This window comes from Pituophis catenifer, unplaced genomic scaffold (genome assembly GCF_029215685.1).
Source record: "Pituophis catenifer annectens isolate HBS135680 unplaced genomic scaffold, rPitCat1.0.hap2 SCAF_17, whole genome shotgun sequence".
NCBI lineage: Eukaryota > Metazoa > Chordata > Lepidosauria > Squamata > Colubridae > Pituophis > Pituophis catenifer.
Genome location: NW_027256897.1, coordinates 12,073,428 through 12,088,236, shown reverse-complemented (window position 1 = coordinate 12,088,236; position 14,809 = coordinate 12,073,428). Strand labels below are relative to the sequence as shown.

The following is a 14,809-nucleotide window of genomic DNA, read 5'->3' as shown; positions in this document are numbered from 1 at the left end:
TATTTCGATTTCCTCCTGGTCATTATTTTCATTTATTAGTTCTTCTTCTTCAGTGGTGTATTCTTCGGATTCTCTCGAAATCGCGTTTGTGGATTCGTTGATTATTTCTTGTTCAGTTTCTATTTCTTTGCTGTAGGCCCTGGTGTTGGGCCTATCTTTCTTAGACATCTTTAAGTATTTATTGAGTCAATTAACCATCCTCTGCTACCAGCTTGTTGCAATATTTTCAGGATCAGACTCAATAATGATAATAAGAGTTAGAGGTTTAAATATATTTCTCTTTAATTATAACAGGCATTCTATATTCACTGAATATTCACAGATAGAAGCAAGGAAAATGGTGAAGGTGGCTCCTTATATATATACAAGGGGTGGAGTCAAGAATGGGAGTGGTGAATTATGAATACATTAGGAACCAAAGAATAAGTTAACCCCCGATGTCCCATATATACATTATTTACACATTAGGGAATAAGGCATTTACATCTCACAATATGCTTGTCTTTTCTTAATATTTCTTTTCCTTATATAGTCTATAATCAGGCCTCTGGCATAGGCTTTCATGGTGTCCCATCAATTCTGCAGTGATGTATCCTCTTTTCTATTTTCTTTTTAAAAAAAGCTAATTCTTCCTCCATCTTCTGTAGGAAATCCTTTTCTTTTAAAATTGTAGTGTTTAAAGTCCATCTGGACCTTCTCCTTTGTCCTTTCCAACTCATCATCATTGGATTATGATCTGCCCAGGTATTAGCCTCTATGGCTATTTCTTCTATATTCGAGGTCAAGTCCATTGTCAACCATATCATATCTATTCTAGACCATGATAAATGTCTATTGGAGTAAAAAGTATATTGTCTATTTTCTGCATTTCTTTCTCTCCATATATCTTTTAAGTTTATTTCCTCTATCATCTTAAAAAAAGATTTCGGCAAAGTTTTCCTACTTTGTTTTGTTGTCTTTTGTGTATTGTAGTCCATTTTCTCATCTACTATTCCATTGAAGTCTCCCATCATACAGATGTTTTCGTAGTCCAGCTCTATTACTTTCAAATGTAATTTTCTATAAAAGTTTTCTTGATTGTCACTAGGAGCATATATCGCTGTTAACAATATTTTCCTGTTATTGTCTGTTATTTCCACCATCAGAATTCGTCCTTCTCCATCTTCATAATTTTTTTCTGCTAATATTGTATCTTTAATGTACAAAACCACTCTTCTTTTCTTACATTGTGGCAGTGAAGCAAATAGTTTCCCTAGTTTGGGCTGTACCAAAAGTGGTTCATGCTGCTTTTTTTTTTTTTATTGCAAAAGTTTTACAATTACATTTTCACCCCTTTTCCCCCCCCCACCACCCACCCCAAACTTCCCAACCTCCCTAACCCTCCCTAACCCTCCCCTCCCCCCAGACTTCCCTATATTATACTCATATCTGGTAAAAAAAATAAAAAAAAACCCTTAATATAAAACTTGTGTAAAAAATTTGAACCCCTCCCTCCCCTTTATAATTTTTCTTTTTACCCTCATTACATTAAAATATTTCTAATACATTATTTTCAAATAAAAGCTATTTGATACTTTCTAGTTTGATATTTGTTCTGAACATATTCTATCCACTTTTTCCATTCCCTTTCATAAGTCTCTTGTGAACAATCTTTTAAGTATGCTGAAATCTTCGCCATCTCTGCAAAACTGGCCATCTTCAAAGTCCATTCCTCAATAGTGGGCAAGGCTTCATTTTTCCAATATTTACCTATCAACAATCTTGCTGCTGTTATCATATACAATATCAGTTTTGTTTCACCCAATGTAAAACCCTTAACTATACCCAATAAAAACAATTGTGGAGAGAATTGAATTTTTTTCTTCAAAACATTCTGCATGACCCACCAAATTTTTATCCAAAAAGCCTTAACTTTCCTACAGGTCCACCAAACATGATAATACGTAGCATCCAAACATTCACATCTCCAACATTTTGGCTGAACATTAGGGTACATACATGACAACTTTTTGGGATCTAAATGCCATCTATAAAACATTTTATAGAAATTTTCCCTCAAATTCTGCGACTGTGTAAATTTAACATTCTCAACCCAAATTTTTTCCCATGTTTCCAACATCACTGGTTCTTCAAAATTCTGTGCCCACTTAATCATACAGTCTTTAACTAATTCAGTTTCTGAATCCCTTTCTAACAAAACATTATAAAGCCTTTTGATATGCATTGGACCTCTCTCTTTTATATGTCTAACCAATTCTTCCTCATGCAACATAATACCAGTTTTTTGGTCCTCTTTCCATCTCAATTGTAATTGATTATATTGTAACCAAGTTAGATTAATCCCTTCGTCCAACAGTGTCTGCAATGTCTTCAGCTGCCATCTGCCCGCATCTGTAAAAAGAACCTCTTTGTATAAAACCCCCCCGAGTGACATTATATTTGTATTCCACAAAATATGACCAAGATCCAGCCATAGCGGTATTTTATAATCCCATTTGAATCGGTGCTTCTTCCAAACTCTCATCAAAGAGTCTCTAAGTATATGGCTTTTAAATACTTTATCAACTTTGTCATCATAAAATAAGTAGGCATGCCATCCAAATTCAAGATCGAAACTTTCTGCATTCAATATTCCAGCCTTTTTCCTTCCAAACCAATCACTTGTTAAAGTTAAAGCTGCTGCATCATAATATAACTGTAGGTTTGGAAGTTTAAGACCTCCTCTTTCTGGAACATCTTGCATAATTTTCAATTTCACTCTCGGCTTTTTCTCGTTCCAGACGAACTTATTCACTCCAGTTTGCCAAACTTTCAATTGTTTATCACTTTTAAGCACCGGAATCATTTGAAACAAAAAAAGAAATCTTGGCAAAATGTTCATCTTAACTGCTGCTATTCTTCCAAGTAGAGACAGCTGCAGTTTTTTCCAAGTCTCCATGTCTTTCTGCACCTCTCGCCACAACACCTCATAATTATTTTGAAACAATTTCATGTTTGATTCTGCAACCTGAACTCCTAGATATTTTACCTTTGGTACAATCTCAAAACCTGCCCTCCTTTCAAGCTCATGTTTACGATCTTGTGTCATGTTTTTAGCTATAATTTTAGTCTTTTTTGGATTCAATCTAAAACCTGAAACTTTACCATAGTCTTGTATAATGTCCTTCATCAGGATTATTGATTCCATTGGCTGTGATAGGGTAACCACCAGATCATCTGCAAATGCCTTTATTCTGTAATCCTCTTGCCTAATCATTATACCTTTCAAGATATTAGAGTCCCGTATTGTATTTAGCAAGACTTCTAGTGTTAAAATAAATAAAAGTGGGGATAACGGACATCCCTGTCTTGTTCCTTTTTCAATTTTGAACTCTGTTGTCAAACTTCCATTAATAATGATCTGTGCCTTTTGCTCTTGGTAAATTGCTGAAATCGCCTGTATAAATTGATCCCCAAAGTCCATCTTTTTTAAAGTCTTTAGTAGAAAATTCCAATCCACTCTATCAAAGGCCTTCTCTGCGTCCAAAAAGACCAGCACTGCAGGAATCTGTTTATTCTTCTCAAGATATTCCAATAAATCTATTACTTGCCTTACATTATCCTTCATGTATCTGCCCTCGATAAATCCCGCTTGATCATCATGAATCACCTTTTGAATTACTGGCATCAACCTGTTGGCTAATACTTTCGCATAAATTTTATAGTCTGTATTCAAAAGAGATATTGGTCTGTAATTCTCTGGTTTTTTAGGACCAACTTGTTCTTTTGGTATCAAAGATATATAAGCTGTTGTCCATGATGGGGGTATTTTACCCCCTTGTTGAATATTGCAAAATAAATCTCTAAGTTGTTCCAGCATTTCAGCTTGCAAAGTTTTGTAATACACTGCAGTCAAACCATCCGTGCCAGGAGCTTTGGCTGTTTTTAACTGTTTAATTGCTACTATTATCTCCTCCTCTGTTATAGGATAGTTCATTCTTTCCTTTTGTTGATCAGTAATTTTTGTAACTCTTTTATCGTTTAAATATTTTTCTATAATTCCATTCTGCACCTCCTCTTTGGCGTATAGTTTGGTATAATAGTCCACAAAAGCTTCTTTAATTAATTTTTGTTGAAAAATCTCTTTCCCTCCAATATCAATACTATCAATAGTCCGTATACTCTGTTTTTTCCTCAATGTGTAAGCCAACCATCTGCCCGGTTTATTAGCGTTACAAAATGTATTGTGCTTCGCATATTGTATGTTTGTTGCAACTTGTTCCGCCATAAGCATTTGAAATTGATCTTTCAAAAGTTTTATAGCACTGCAAATTCTTTCATCTGTTGGATTTTTAATAAGTAACTGTTCTTTATTCTTTATTTCTATTTCCAATTCAGATCTTTTCTTTTGTCGAATCAGTCTATGTTTAGAGTTCATGTAAATAAGCACCCCTCTCATATAAGCTTTACTTGCATCCCACACAATTTCTATTGGGGTACCTTTATTCAAATTTATTTCAAAAAATTCTTTCAAGTGCTTTTTAAGTTCTGTTGTGTTTTTTTCATATCTGAATAAGTTCTCATTTAATCTCCAAGAACGTCTCTCAATCTTATCCATCTCAATTTCTATCCATACTGGGCTATGGTCAGTCAAAGTTCTTGGAAAAATCTTTGTTCTTTTTGTCTTGACAAGTAAATCATCTGACAACAAAATGAAATCAATCCTAGAGAAGGATCTATGTCTATCTGAAAAAAAAGTATAGTCCAATTCTTTTGGGTTATGTATTCTCCAAATATCTTTTAGTTCCAAATCTTCTTTCATATCAAAAAAGGTCTGAGGTAACCTAATCCTAGATTTCGCTGAACTCCTTTTGTCTAATTTAGAGTCTATTACTCCATTCCAGTCTCCCATGATTAAAATAGATCTATAGTCCCATTGTAGTATTTTAGTATGTAACATTTTATAGAAATAATCCTGTTGTTGGTTGGGAGCATAAATTCCTATCAAAAGAATTTGGCCATATGTTGTAAGTAATTCAATTGCTACAAACCTACCATCTTCATCTGTTTCTATAACTTTAGCCGTAAATTTCTTATTTACATAGATAACCACACCATTCTTTTTTTGCAACGTTGAAGATATAAAATGTATTCCTAATCTGGAGTTTATCAAGTATTTTTGATCTTGAACTGTAATATGCGTTTCTTGTAGACAAATTATATCATTATTAAATTGTTTCAAATATGTAAATATTTTCTTCCTTTTCTGAGCTGAATTCAACCCATTCACGTTCCAAGATAAACACTTAAGCGTCATCTTCATCTTTCTGGAGCAAAGAGCAAAATAATCGAATGTCATCCGAAAGCTTCGATCTTGCTCCCCCCATGGCTCCAATCTCTTGTGCAGTACTCTTAACTGCCTTCTTGTCTTGTCTTTCCTGTTGTTGTTGTTGCTTTTGTTTAAGTAACTTAGATTGAGCTCGAGTTATACGTTGATCCTTAACTTCAATCATCCGAACCGGGTCCAAGATTGGAGAAGATTCCAGCAAAGGCTCATCCAGAAAACCTCCTTCTGCGCCGTGCATTTCCTCTAGTTCCTGCTTAGACTGTTCTTGCAATTCTCGTTGAGGTTGCTTCTCATCACTCTCCTTAATCTCCAAAACTGTAGATGTACGTGGGGATGGTGTTCTTTCCTTAAGAATAGTAGTGTAAAAGTGCTCTGCCTTCTCCACAGTGTTCAAACGATATCTTTCTCCCTTGTATCTAAAAATTATACCAACTGGGGCGTCCCACCGAAATGGTATCTGTAGATTTTGCAATTCTTTAACAAGAAAGCCAAATTCTTTTCTGGTTTTCAGCATTTTAGGAGGTAATTCTTTATAAATTCCAATTCGTGAGCCCCCCACTTGCACAGAAGTGTAAAAAGATTTTTGCAGGATATCGTTTCTTATTTCTCTATCTGTAAAATATATGACCACATCTCTGGGCAATTGTCTTTGTCTGGCCACCCAAGAATTCACTCTGTAAATTTTATCTATTTTGTGAAAAACCACATCAGGATTAACTTGTAGAATCTTGGCCAGGGCCTCAGAACAAACCTGTCTCAAATCCTGTCTTTCCTCTTCTCGAATTCCTCGAAGCCGTATTGCAAACTCCATTGCCCTGAATTGTACCATCACAATCTCATTTTCAACTCTTTGCATTTTATTGTCAACATCAGCAATTTTATAATCATTGTCTTTCATCTTAACATTAACTTCTGATTTAAATTCTTCAACTTTAGAATCAACTTTAGTAATAAATTCTGCCAGGCCAGACGCCACTTCTGATATTTTTTTGGTCACCTTATTTTGATTCTGTTTCACCATATCTTTAACTTCATTAATTTCCTGCATAAATTCCTGGTGTGACTTTTGAAGTTTATCATCTATCTCCTGTTGAGATTTTTGAAATTTGTCATCCAGAATTTTAGAAATAAATTCTTTTAAATCTCCCACATCAAAATCTTTTTTCTGAGTCTGTATCTGTTGTTCAGGGGGAGGCTGTGCTTTATGTGTGGGAGATCCACCTCCTGTTGCCTTCGCTTCCTGCTTCTTTGAGGCCATCCTGCCACGTAAGCTAGTTTTACTAAAAAAGGAAGTTCTTCTTCCTCTCCCACCTCCACAAAGACTTCTGAAAAAGTCCCCCAGATTTATTCAAATAAAAAGTAAAGTAAAGCAAAGTCCAGTATTAAAAAAGGAGAAATTTCTCTCTTATTCTCTTATTACCAGCGAGGCAACTTCGTAACAGTTTAAAAGCTTTGTAACAAAGCAAGATAAGTTCAGCAATCCACACTCGCCAGCTCGTTAACTCTAAGGCTAAGCGCCATGTTTTTACAGTTCACTTTCACTCATCCGCATTTTTTCATTCAATTTAGAAAGCCAGAAAACTCTAATACTTGCGATTCCGAGTTTCAGGGTTCAAGTAAAAATTATACTGCTTGTTAAGGCTGGTTCCTTTCCTTTGAATTTGAAGTTTCCTGTAGCCGGCTTGTTCTGCAAAAGCAGACTTGTCCCACGCCGCCCGGAGTCCAGCAGGTTGAACGGGAGCCGCTCCTGTTCCCTCCCCTATTCCCCGGGGGGGTTGCAGGGGCTCAACCTGTGCCCTGCGATCTCTCTTCAAAAATCCTAAGGATTTTGAAGTTTTCGAGCCGCTTCTTAATCGCGAAGCGGCTCTACAAGCGGCGGGGCTGGCGGAGCTTCAAAAGGCACCGCCGCCGCCGAAGACGAGGAAACCGGAAGCCTCATTCATGCTGCTTTTTAATATGCACTTCTTGTAAACAAATTATGTCCATTTTCAATTTCTCCAATTTGTGAAATATCTTTCTTCTTTTAGTTGCTATATTAAGTCCATTTATATTTATTGTGATTAATTTTTTCTCCTCCATGTTTATACTTTTTGTATTGGTTTTGTTGATCTATTAGGTCTCAATTCACGTTGTTCCTTGTATTCTATGGCACCTCCTACTGCGCCTTCTAATGCGCTCTCCTCCTTTCCCATCATCAGGAGATCCTCTTCTTCTAGTTGGAGCAGTGACTCTTCCCTTCTTGGCACATCTTTTTCTCTTATATATTCCACAAGAAATGCTTTAGCTTTGTCAATTGAATCTATTTTGAATCTTTGTGTTTGCCATGTAAACACCAATCCTTCTGGTATCAGCCATCTGTAGTTCACTCCTTTCTGGAGCAGTATTTTTGTCAAAAATTGATACTCGCTTCTCAGCTCTCTTATTCTATTTGCTTCAGCACCGTAATTTCCTTGCTCTTGTATTGTAACGCCTTTTCTTTTGCTATCTGAAATATTTGTGTTTTGATTGATTTTTTGGTAAATCGTATGTGGACTTCTCTTGGTAGTTTATTTCTCATTGCATATCTAGTATATACTCGGTATATTTCATCAACGCCATCAAACATTTTTTCTTTAGAAATTTCTAGAGCTCCTGCAAGAATTTCTATCATTTTTTCCGCCAAATTTCTCCTTTTTCTTCCTCCACATTTTGAAATCTTAAGTAAAATTCTGATTTATCCATCTCCCATTCTAAGCCGCTTCTATCACGTTCAACTTCTTCTAATCTATAATCCATATCTCTGATTTTTTTATCTCTTTGTTCCTCTTTTTCTTCAATTTTTTTCAAGTCTGTCTTCATATTTCTTCATCATCTGTTGTATATTCTCCACTTTTTCATCTGTTTTCTCTATTTTAGATTTTATGTCTTGTATTCCTTGCAAAATTATTTGCATTGTCGCATCTTTTTCTTTCTCACGTTCTTTCTCTTTTTCCTGCTGAATCATTGTCTGTATTGATCGTTGTCCTCCCGCTGGTGATGAAGAAGGGGTCGATCCGGCAGAACTAATAACTGCTGCTTTTTTTCTCATTTCTATAAGTAATCCAATTCGACACGGTAGGGTAATATATCTTCAGGTTCTTCTCAACCCTAATCCGTTTTGTAGATGGCAGGAGATTACAAAAGGTTAAAGAGAAAAAGAGAAAACAGAAAAAAGCAAAAAAAGGGAAAAAAGGATAGTGCAGCAAAGCAAGAAAAAAAAAACCCTAAAAAGAAAACCAACACTCTTCAGGCTCTTGTGTGCCCTAATCCAATCATCTGAGATAGCCAAAAACAAATTCAAGTAAAAATCTCCAATCAACAAGTGAGAAAGAAAAAAAAAAGAAAGAAAGAAAGAAAAGAGACCAAAGGAGAAAATGGGAAAATTTCTTCAGACTCTTGTATGTCTTAATCCAATTGTGTAAAATAGCCAAAAACCCATTCAAATAACAATCTCCAATCAGTAAATTAAAAAAATAAAAAAGAAGAAAGAAAAAAAAAATGAATTTCTTCAGGCTCTTATGTATCTTAATCCAATTAAGTAAACATTTATTGTGAAGGAATAAAGGAATAAAAAAGGGAGAAAAAAATATATGTATATATCTGTTCCAATATTTTAAAATGTTTTTAAAAATATAATTATTAGTGAAGTGGAAGAGTGGAGCTAGAGAGAGAAAGAATTTCCATTTTATATAAAAGTCCACAACTGTGTAACATTCAAAATTTCTTTCTTGTGCACACTTAGTCTAACAGCTCTCTTTTTCAGAGCCGCTGTTATTTTCTTCTTTCCAGTTTTAATCGCCTTTCAACAATGCTTTTCTCAGCAAGACACCTGTATAAACAAACTTGTAGGCACTCTTTGATGTCCTTTTTAAATTTTATCTGTAAGTTAGCCAATTGACCTTGAAAAATAACACAGTTGCTACTTTTTTCCCTTTCCCCTCAGTTCAAAAAACAAAACAAAAAGAAGATACAACGTTTCAATCCACTAGATGGCAGTCTCTTATTTCTTCCACTTTCACTTCTGCTTTCAATTAGCAATATAGCAAAAAGAATATTAAAAAAAATAAAGGTCTGCCAAAAACAAAAATGACAAATCTAATTCCAAAATTAGTAATCTCAGTCAACATCAAAAATTCAATAAAAAAGTAAGCCTCCTTTCCAGTCCAGTCCAGTCCAGTCCAGTTAGGTTTAAAGTAAAACTTTCCGCAGATATCCACACATAGGAATAGTTTATATTTTAGGAAAATTAACTTAAATTCAGGCTCAATTCCGCCGCTAAATTACTTCTATATTAAATCCTAGTTGCATTTACTCTTCAGGGTGTTTGTAAAATCAAATTAGAAAAAAACTCTCACCAGATCGTAACACTTTCACTCATTCTCTTCCGTTCGGGGCTGTCCCAACTTCAGCAGCTTAATGGCTGCCTCTTCAGCGCTGGAAAAAAGAGCTTCTCCTGGATCAACCAGGGACTTTGCGGTGTCCCTGGGATCAACAGAATGTGCCCTCCTCTATCACTGTCTCAACAGGACAGTGAGATCCAATTTGGATCGTCCCGCAGTGGAGATATCAGTGGTAGTTCCGGAGCCCCGAAAACTTCCCGCTGTCTCGTTGCAACGCCAGCCCCGCCCCCCACTTCAATCTGTAAACAAATTGATAGATAAAATAGGAGATTTTGGGAAAGTGGCTGGGTTGAAAATAAACAAAGACAAAACGAAGATGTTGACAAAAAATATGTTAAAAAAACAGAAAGAAGAATTGGCGGAAGTATCAAGGATGCAGGTCATGAATAAGGTTAAATATTTGGGAATACACTTGACAGCAAGATGTGGTACTCTTAAGGAGAATAATTATGATAAGCTTAAACAACAGATAGCGACAGACCTAACAAAATGGGAGAATTTGCAGTTATCATTGATAGGGAGAATATCAACTATTAAAATGAATATACTGCCCAGACTTCTATACTTGTTTCAGACAATTCCAATTAAGTTGGGGAAAAAATATTTTGAAGATTTAAATAAAATGGTGTTAAAATATATATGGCAGGGCAAAAAGGCAAGGATAAAATTAAAATTGATGCAAGATGTTAGATTAAGAGAAGGTTTTGGTTTGCCGGATTGGGAATTGTATTATCAAGTTTGTAACTTGATGTGGATTAAAGAATGGATAACACTAAGGAATATTAGATTGTTGACCTTAGAAGGACATGACTTATTGTTGGGTTGGCATGCTTTTATGTGGTATAAAAGTACAAAAATACAGGGTTATTTTAGAAGACATATGATACGAGAGTCTTTGTTATTAAACTGGGAGAAGATCAAACAATGTTACTACTTAAAAATTCCAGTCTGGCTATCACCTATTGAAGCAATCTCACACGCAGTAACGTTTAGGAAGGAACAAATTGTTAGATATGGTGAATTATTACATGAAACGGGTGAACTTAAATCGAAGCAAGAATTAGAAGAACAAGAGCTTGAAATGGATTGGTTTTCATATATGCAAATACAGTCTAGATATGATGAAGATTCTGAAAAGGAGGGTTTTTATAGCACCTTGACAAACTTAGATAAAATTTTAATAGGTTCTGATGACCATGTGATTAAAAAATTGTATAGCCATTTATTAGAAGTAAAATTGGCAGAAGAACAAGTTAAAGAAACAATGATTGCATGGGGGAAAAATGTGGGTCATGGGATTGAGTTAGAGAAATGGGAAAAATTATGGTCACAGAATTATAAAATGACAATGTCAACAGCATATAAGGAAAACTTGTATAAGATGTTTTACAGGTGGCATCTACCCCCGGCGAGAATAGCCAGAATGTACAAGAACAAATCGGAGAAATGTTGGAAGTGTCATCAGTCCCCGGGCACATATTATCATATGTGGTGGACATGCGCAAAAGCTAAAAGATTTTGGACTAAAATCCACAGGTGGTTGGAGAAAATGACAAAGAAACATATTGACTTTAAACCAGATATATTTTTATTGGGGATTTTACCAGAAATATATAACAGAGAAATGAGATATTTAATTGTGAATGTTTTAACGACAGCTAGAATTGTATTTGCTAGAAACTGGAAAGGTGAGAAGATACACACGGATGACAACGTTATCAAGAAAATATTGTTTCAGATTGGTATATTTTTGTTGTACCAACTCTTTAATTTCCTGCCTGAATTTTTCAAGATTCTGGTTCACAATCTCATCATGTCTTGCCATCTCCTCCAAGACAAATTATTTTAGGTCTTTAAAGCCATTCTTCTGAGTCTGCAAGTTCAAAACTTGTTCATATGGTTTATAAATGCCCCCCCCACCCCCTGGCTGCTTGTTTGTCTGGCTTTGTCAGTTTTAACGCCATCCTGCCACACAAACAAACTCTTTTTAAAGAAAAAGACTTCTCTCCAAACGGTATCAGTATCAAGTCTCCAAGAAGGAAGAAACATAATGTTACCCAAACATAGGCGATGGAATTAATAATCTAGTTGAAAGACATTACAGAAGATATCATATGGATTACAAACTTAAAGTCATTTGAGGATTTTGTTTATATATGGAAATATCTTTTAGTGGTGTGGTGTGGGCAGAAGAACAAAGATATTAAAATATTATGTATGGTAGACCTGTAGGAAAATGGGTGGAGATAGGTTAGGTTACTGATTGTTTAGTTTAGGAAAAGGGATGTTAGGTTCAGATATTAATATACGTAAATGATTTGAATTAAGAGATATATGTATGGGGGTGGAGGAAATGGATAGATTATGGGTTGAATAAATGCCAAATTAGGATTTATTATATAGTTTTATAGTTGAAGGTTGCTTTGAAATGTATAGTATAAGGGGGATATAATAATAATGTTAGAAAGAAATGGTTAGCATGTGGGGGGTGGTGTAAAAGGATGGTAAAGTATTATTTAATTTGATATCAGTGATTTTATTTTGAAGAAGCCATGGGGGGAGGGGAGGGGAGGGGGGCTAGGAAGGGGGGGGAAAGGGAGAAAAAATCTGTATTTGAAAAACTTTTTCAATAAAAAAAAAGAAAATCTTGGAGTGTGCTGAAATGAGTAAATTGACATTTGAAATTAGGGAACAAGAAGATTAACAATATTACTTGATATGGGATTTATTTTATCAATGGTTAGACAAGAAAGAATGAAAATGAAATATGAAATGAAATGGATAAGATAATAAAATATATAAAGGGTTTTTTTTTTCCCCTTATAGAGGATAATTTACTGTTAAATAATTGGTAAAGGAGAATAATAATGTAATAAACTGTTAAATAAGAAAATATGGGATAGAGGATTAAGCACAAAAGATTTGTAACCGATCAATACACTTTCTGTAATTGTAATGGATGACAATTGTTTTATGTTTTAAGTTTTGTTTAAAAATAAAAAATAAAATTCAAATAAATAAATAAATAAATGCCTGGAGTGTGGAAAGAGCTTCAGTCAAAGTAGCAGCCTTTATACACATCAAAGGATCCATTCAGGGGAGGGGAACCATATAAATGCCTGGAATGTGGAAAGAGTTTTAGATACAAGAGAAGCCTTAATAGGCATCAAAGAACCCATTTGTTAGTGGAACCAGATGAAGTCCTAATGTATGAAAAGACATTCAATCACAGTGGAAACTTTTATAAACATCAAAGGAGCCACACAAAAGAGAAACCACATAAATGCCTGGTAAGAAAGGTAATAAAATCCAATTAACGCTTTCACTTTTAATAAATTTAATATATTTTTTTCTTTTAATAAATTCCTTTAGTCTTCCAGGGCCATGCCCAGGGTCCCAGGCCTGAGTTTGACTGGGGATTGAGTTGAAATGCGAGTTGGAAACAGTGTGGGCAGTTGAATGGTTTTTCTACCAAATTGGGCTAGTTTTGCAGATTTGTTGCAGGAAAAAGTTTGACCTCTGTGGGATCCAATTTGGAGGCTATTTTGGATTATTTTTAAAGCACTGTAGAGATAGTCCTTGACCTACAACTATTTGCTTAGTGACTTAGTGGAGTTATAGCAGCACTGAAAAAAGTGGCCTTGAGCAGTTTTCTCACTTACGACTGTTCCATGTTGACCACATGGACAGCATCCATGTGGTCAAAATCCAGGCGTTTAGTCACTGGCATGTATTTCTGATGGCTGCGCTGTCCCAGGGTCACATCATCACCATTTGTAACCTTCCCAGCTGGTGTCCCACAAAGTCTTTGGAGGATTCACATAACAACTTCACAACTCACTTCACAACTGTAGGATATGACCTGCCAATTATGGCAAAAAATGGGGTGCAGCAACTGTCAAGAACAGAAATTTTTGTCTCAATTCTGATTGGAGATCTAGTTAGTACTACCAGTACAGTTTGGGGACAATATATCCAACCGTCATGAATGATAACCGTAAAATACATCCCAGAGACAGTAAGAGGATTAAGTCAGCCAGGCCCTCCCCCCCAGCTGCCTTGCCAGCCCCTCCACAGACCCCCCACACATATACACACATACACACATGGATTCGTCTTCTCCTTTCTCATCCCTCCTCCTTTCTGAAGGGCCCCTTTGGAAAACTACAGCAGAGGGGGAAATCCCCTCCAATACTCACCCCTGCATATTTGGATTTTTCAACTTTTTTTCAGCCCTTGGAAACCTGATGCTCCAGTTGACACACATATATATTTTCCTCCTCCACCCCCTCCCCCTTTGGAGGGGGCTCCTGCTGCTGCTGCTGCCCAGGCCAGTGTGGCCTGCAATGTAGCCCTCCACCCACGGACTGGCACCTTTTAAATGACTAACTTAAAATGACATATTAGCCCTTTTAACATGGCAGTCTATACCTCTTTTTTAAGGTTAAGAATGCTTGTTTTTCCCTTCTTGACGAAGGCTCTTTATCTGGTATGTGAGAACTTGCTTTTTCAGCAACTACACAACAGAGTATTCCGAGTGTCTCTAAATACATCTGCAACTTTCAGGAAAGACACAAACCCAGCTGGGAAAGACTGACACAAAAATTGGTCACGTGTGGAATTTTATCCAGAATCAATGTTTTCTGTTTGCGTTTCACAAGCACTCAATGTATTTTATGGTTTCATCATTTCTTTACTGACTTCAATGAGGAAATTCACTAGCAGGAACCATTGGCAGGAGGTTCTCCTCCTTAGCTCCTCTTTAACTGGAGATGGTCTCCTTTTCTGCATGAATTCCTAGTTCTTCAATCTAGGAACAAGAATTGTCCTGGATGAAATGGAGGCTATATAGATGTTTCTTAAAAACACATTTGCGAGTTGTAGGATCTTATTTACTAGAATCCTGGATTTATTTTTACAAATCAGGCGGATATTTTCCTTTGTTTCCAACAAAATAGAAGAATATTGGTAGCTCAGGTTTGAAATGAGGGGTCTTTTTAGCTCCCTGAGGCCCCCACACCCTTCCAGCAACTATGATGTTAGCTAGGAAGTAATGAAACATGCA

At 35.8% G+C, this 14,809-nt stretch overlaps 2 pseudogenes; one reads left to right on the top strand and one right to left on the bottom strand.

Moving 5' to 3' along the window:
• The window catches only part of LOC139325875 (uncharacterized), a 181,465-nt pseudogene that overhangs the window by 36,993 nt on the left and 129,663 nt on the right, over positions 1 to 14,809 (bottom strand).
• LOC139325577 (uncharacterized) overlaps positions 1 to 14,809 on the top strand; it is an 87,283-nt pseudogene that overhangs the window by 27,692 nt on the left and 44,782 nt on the right.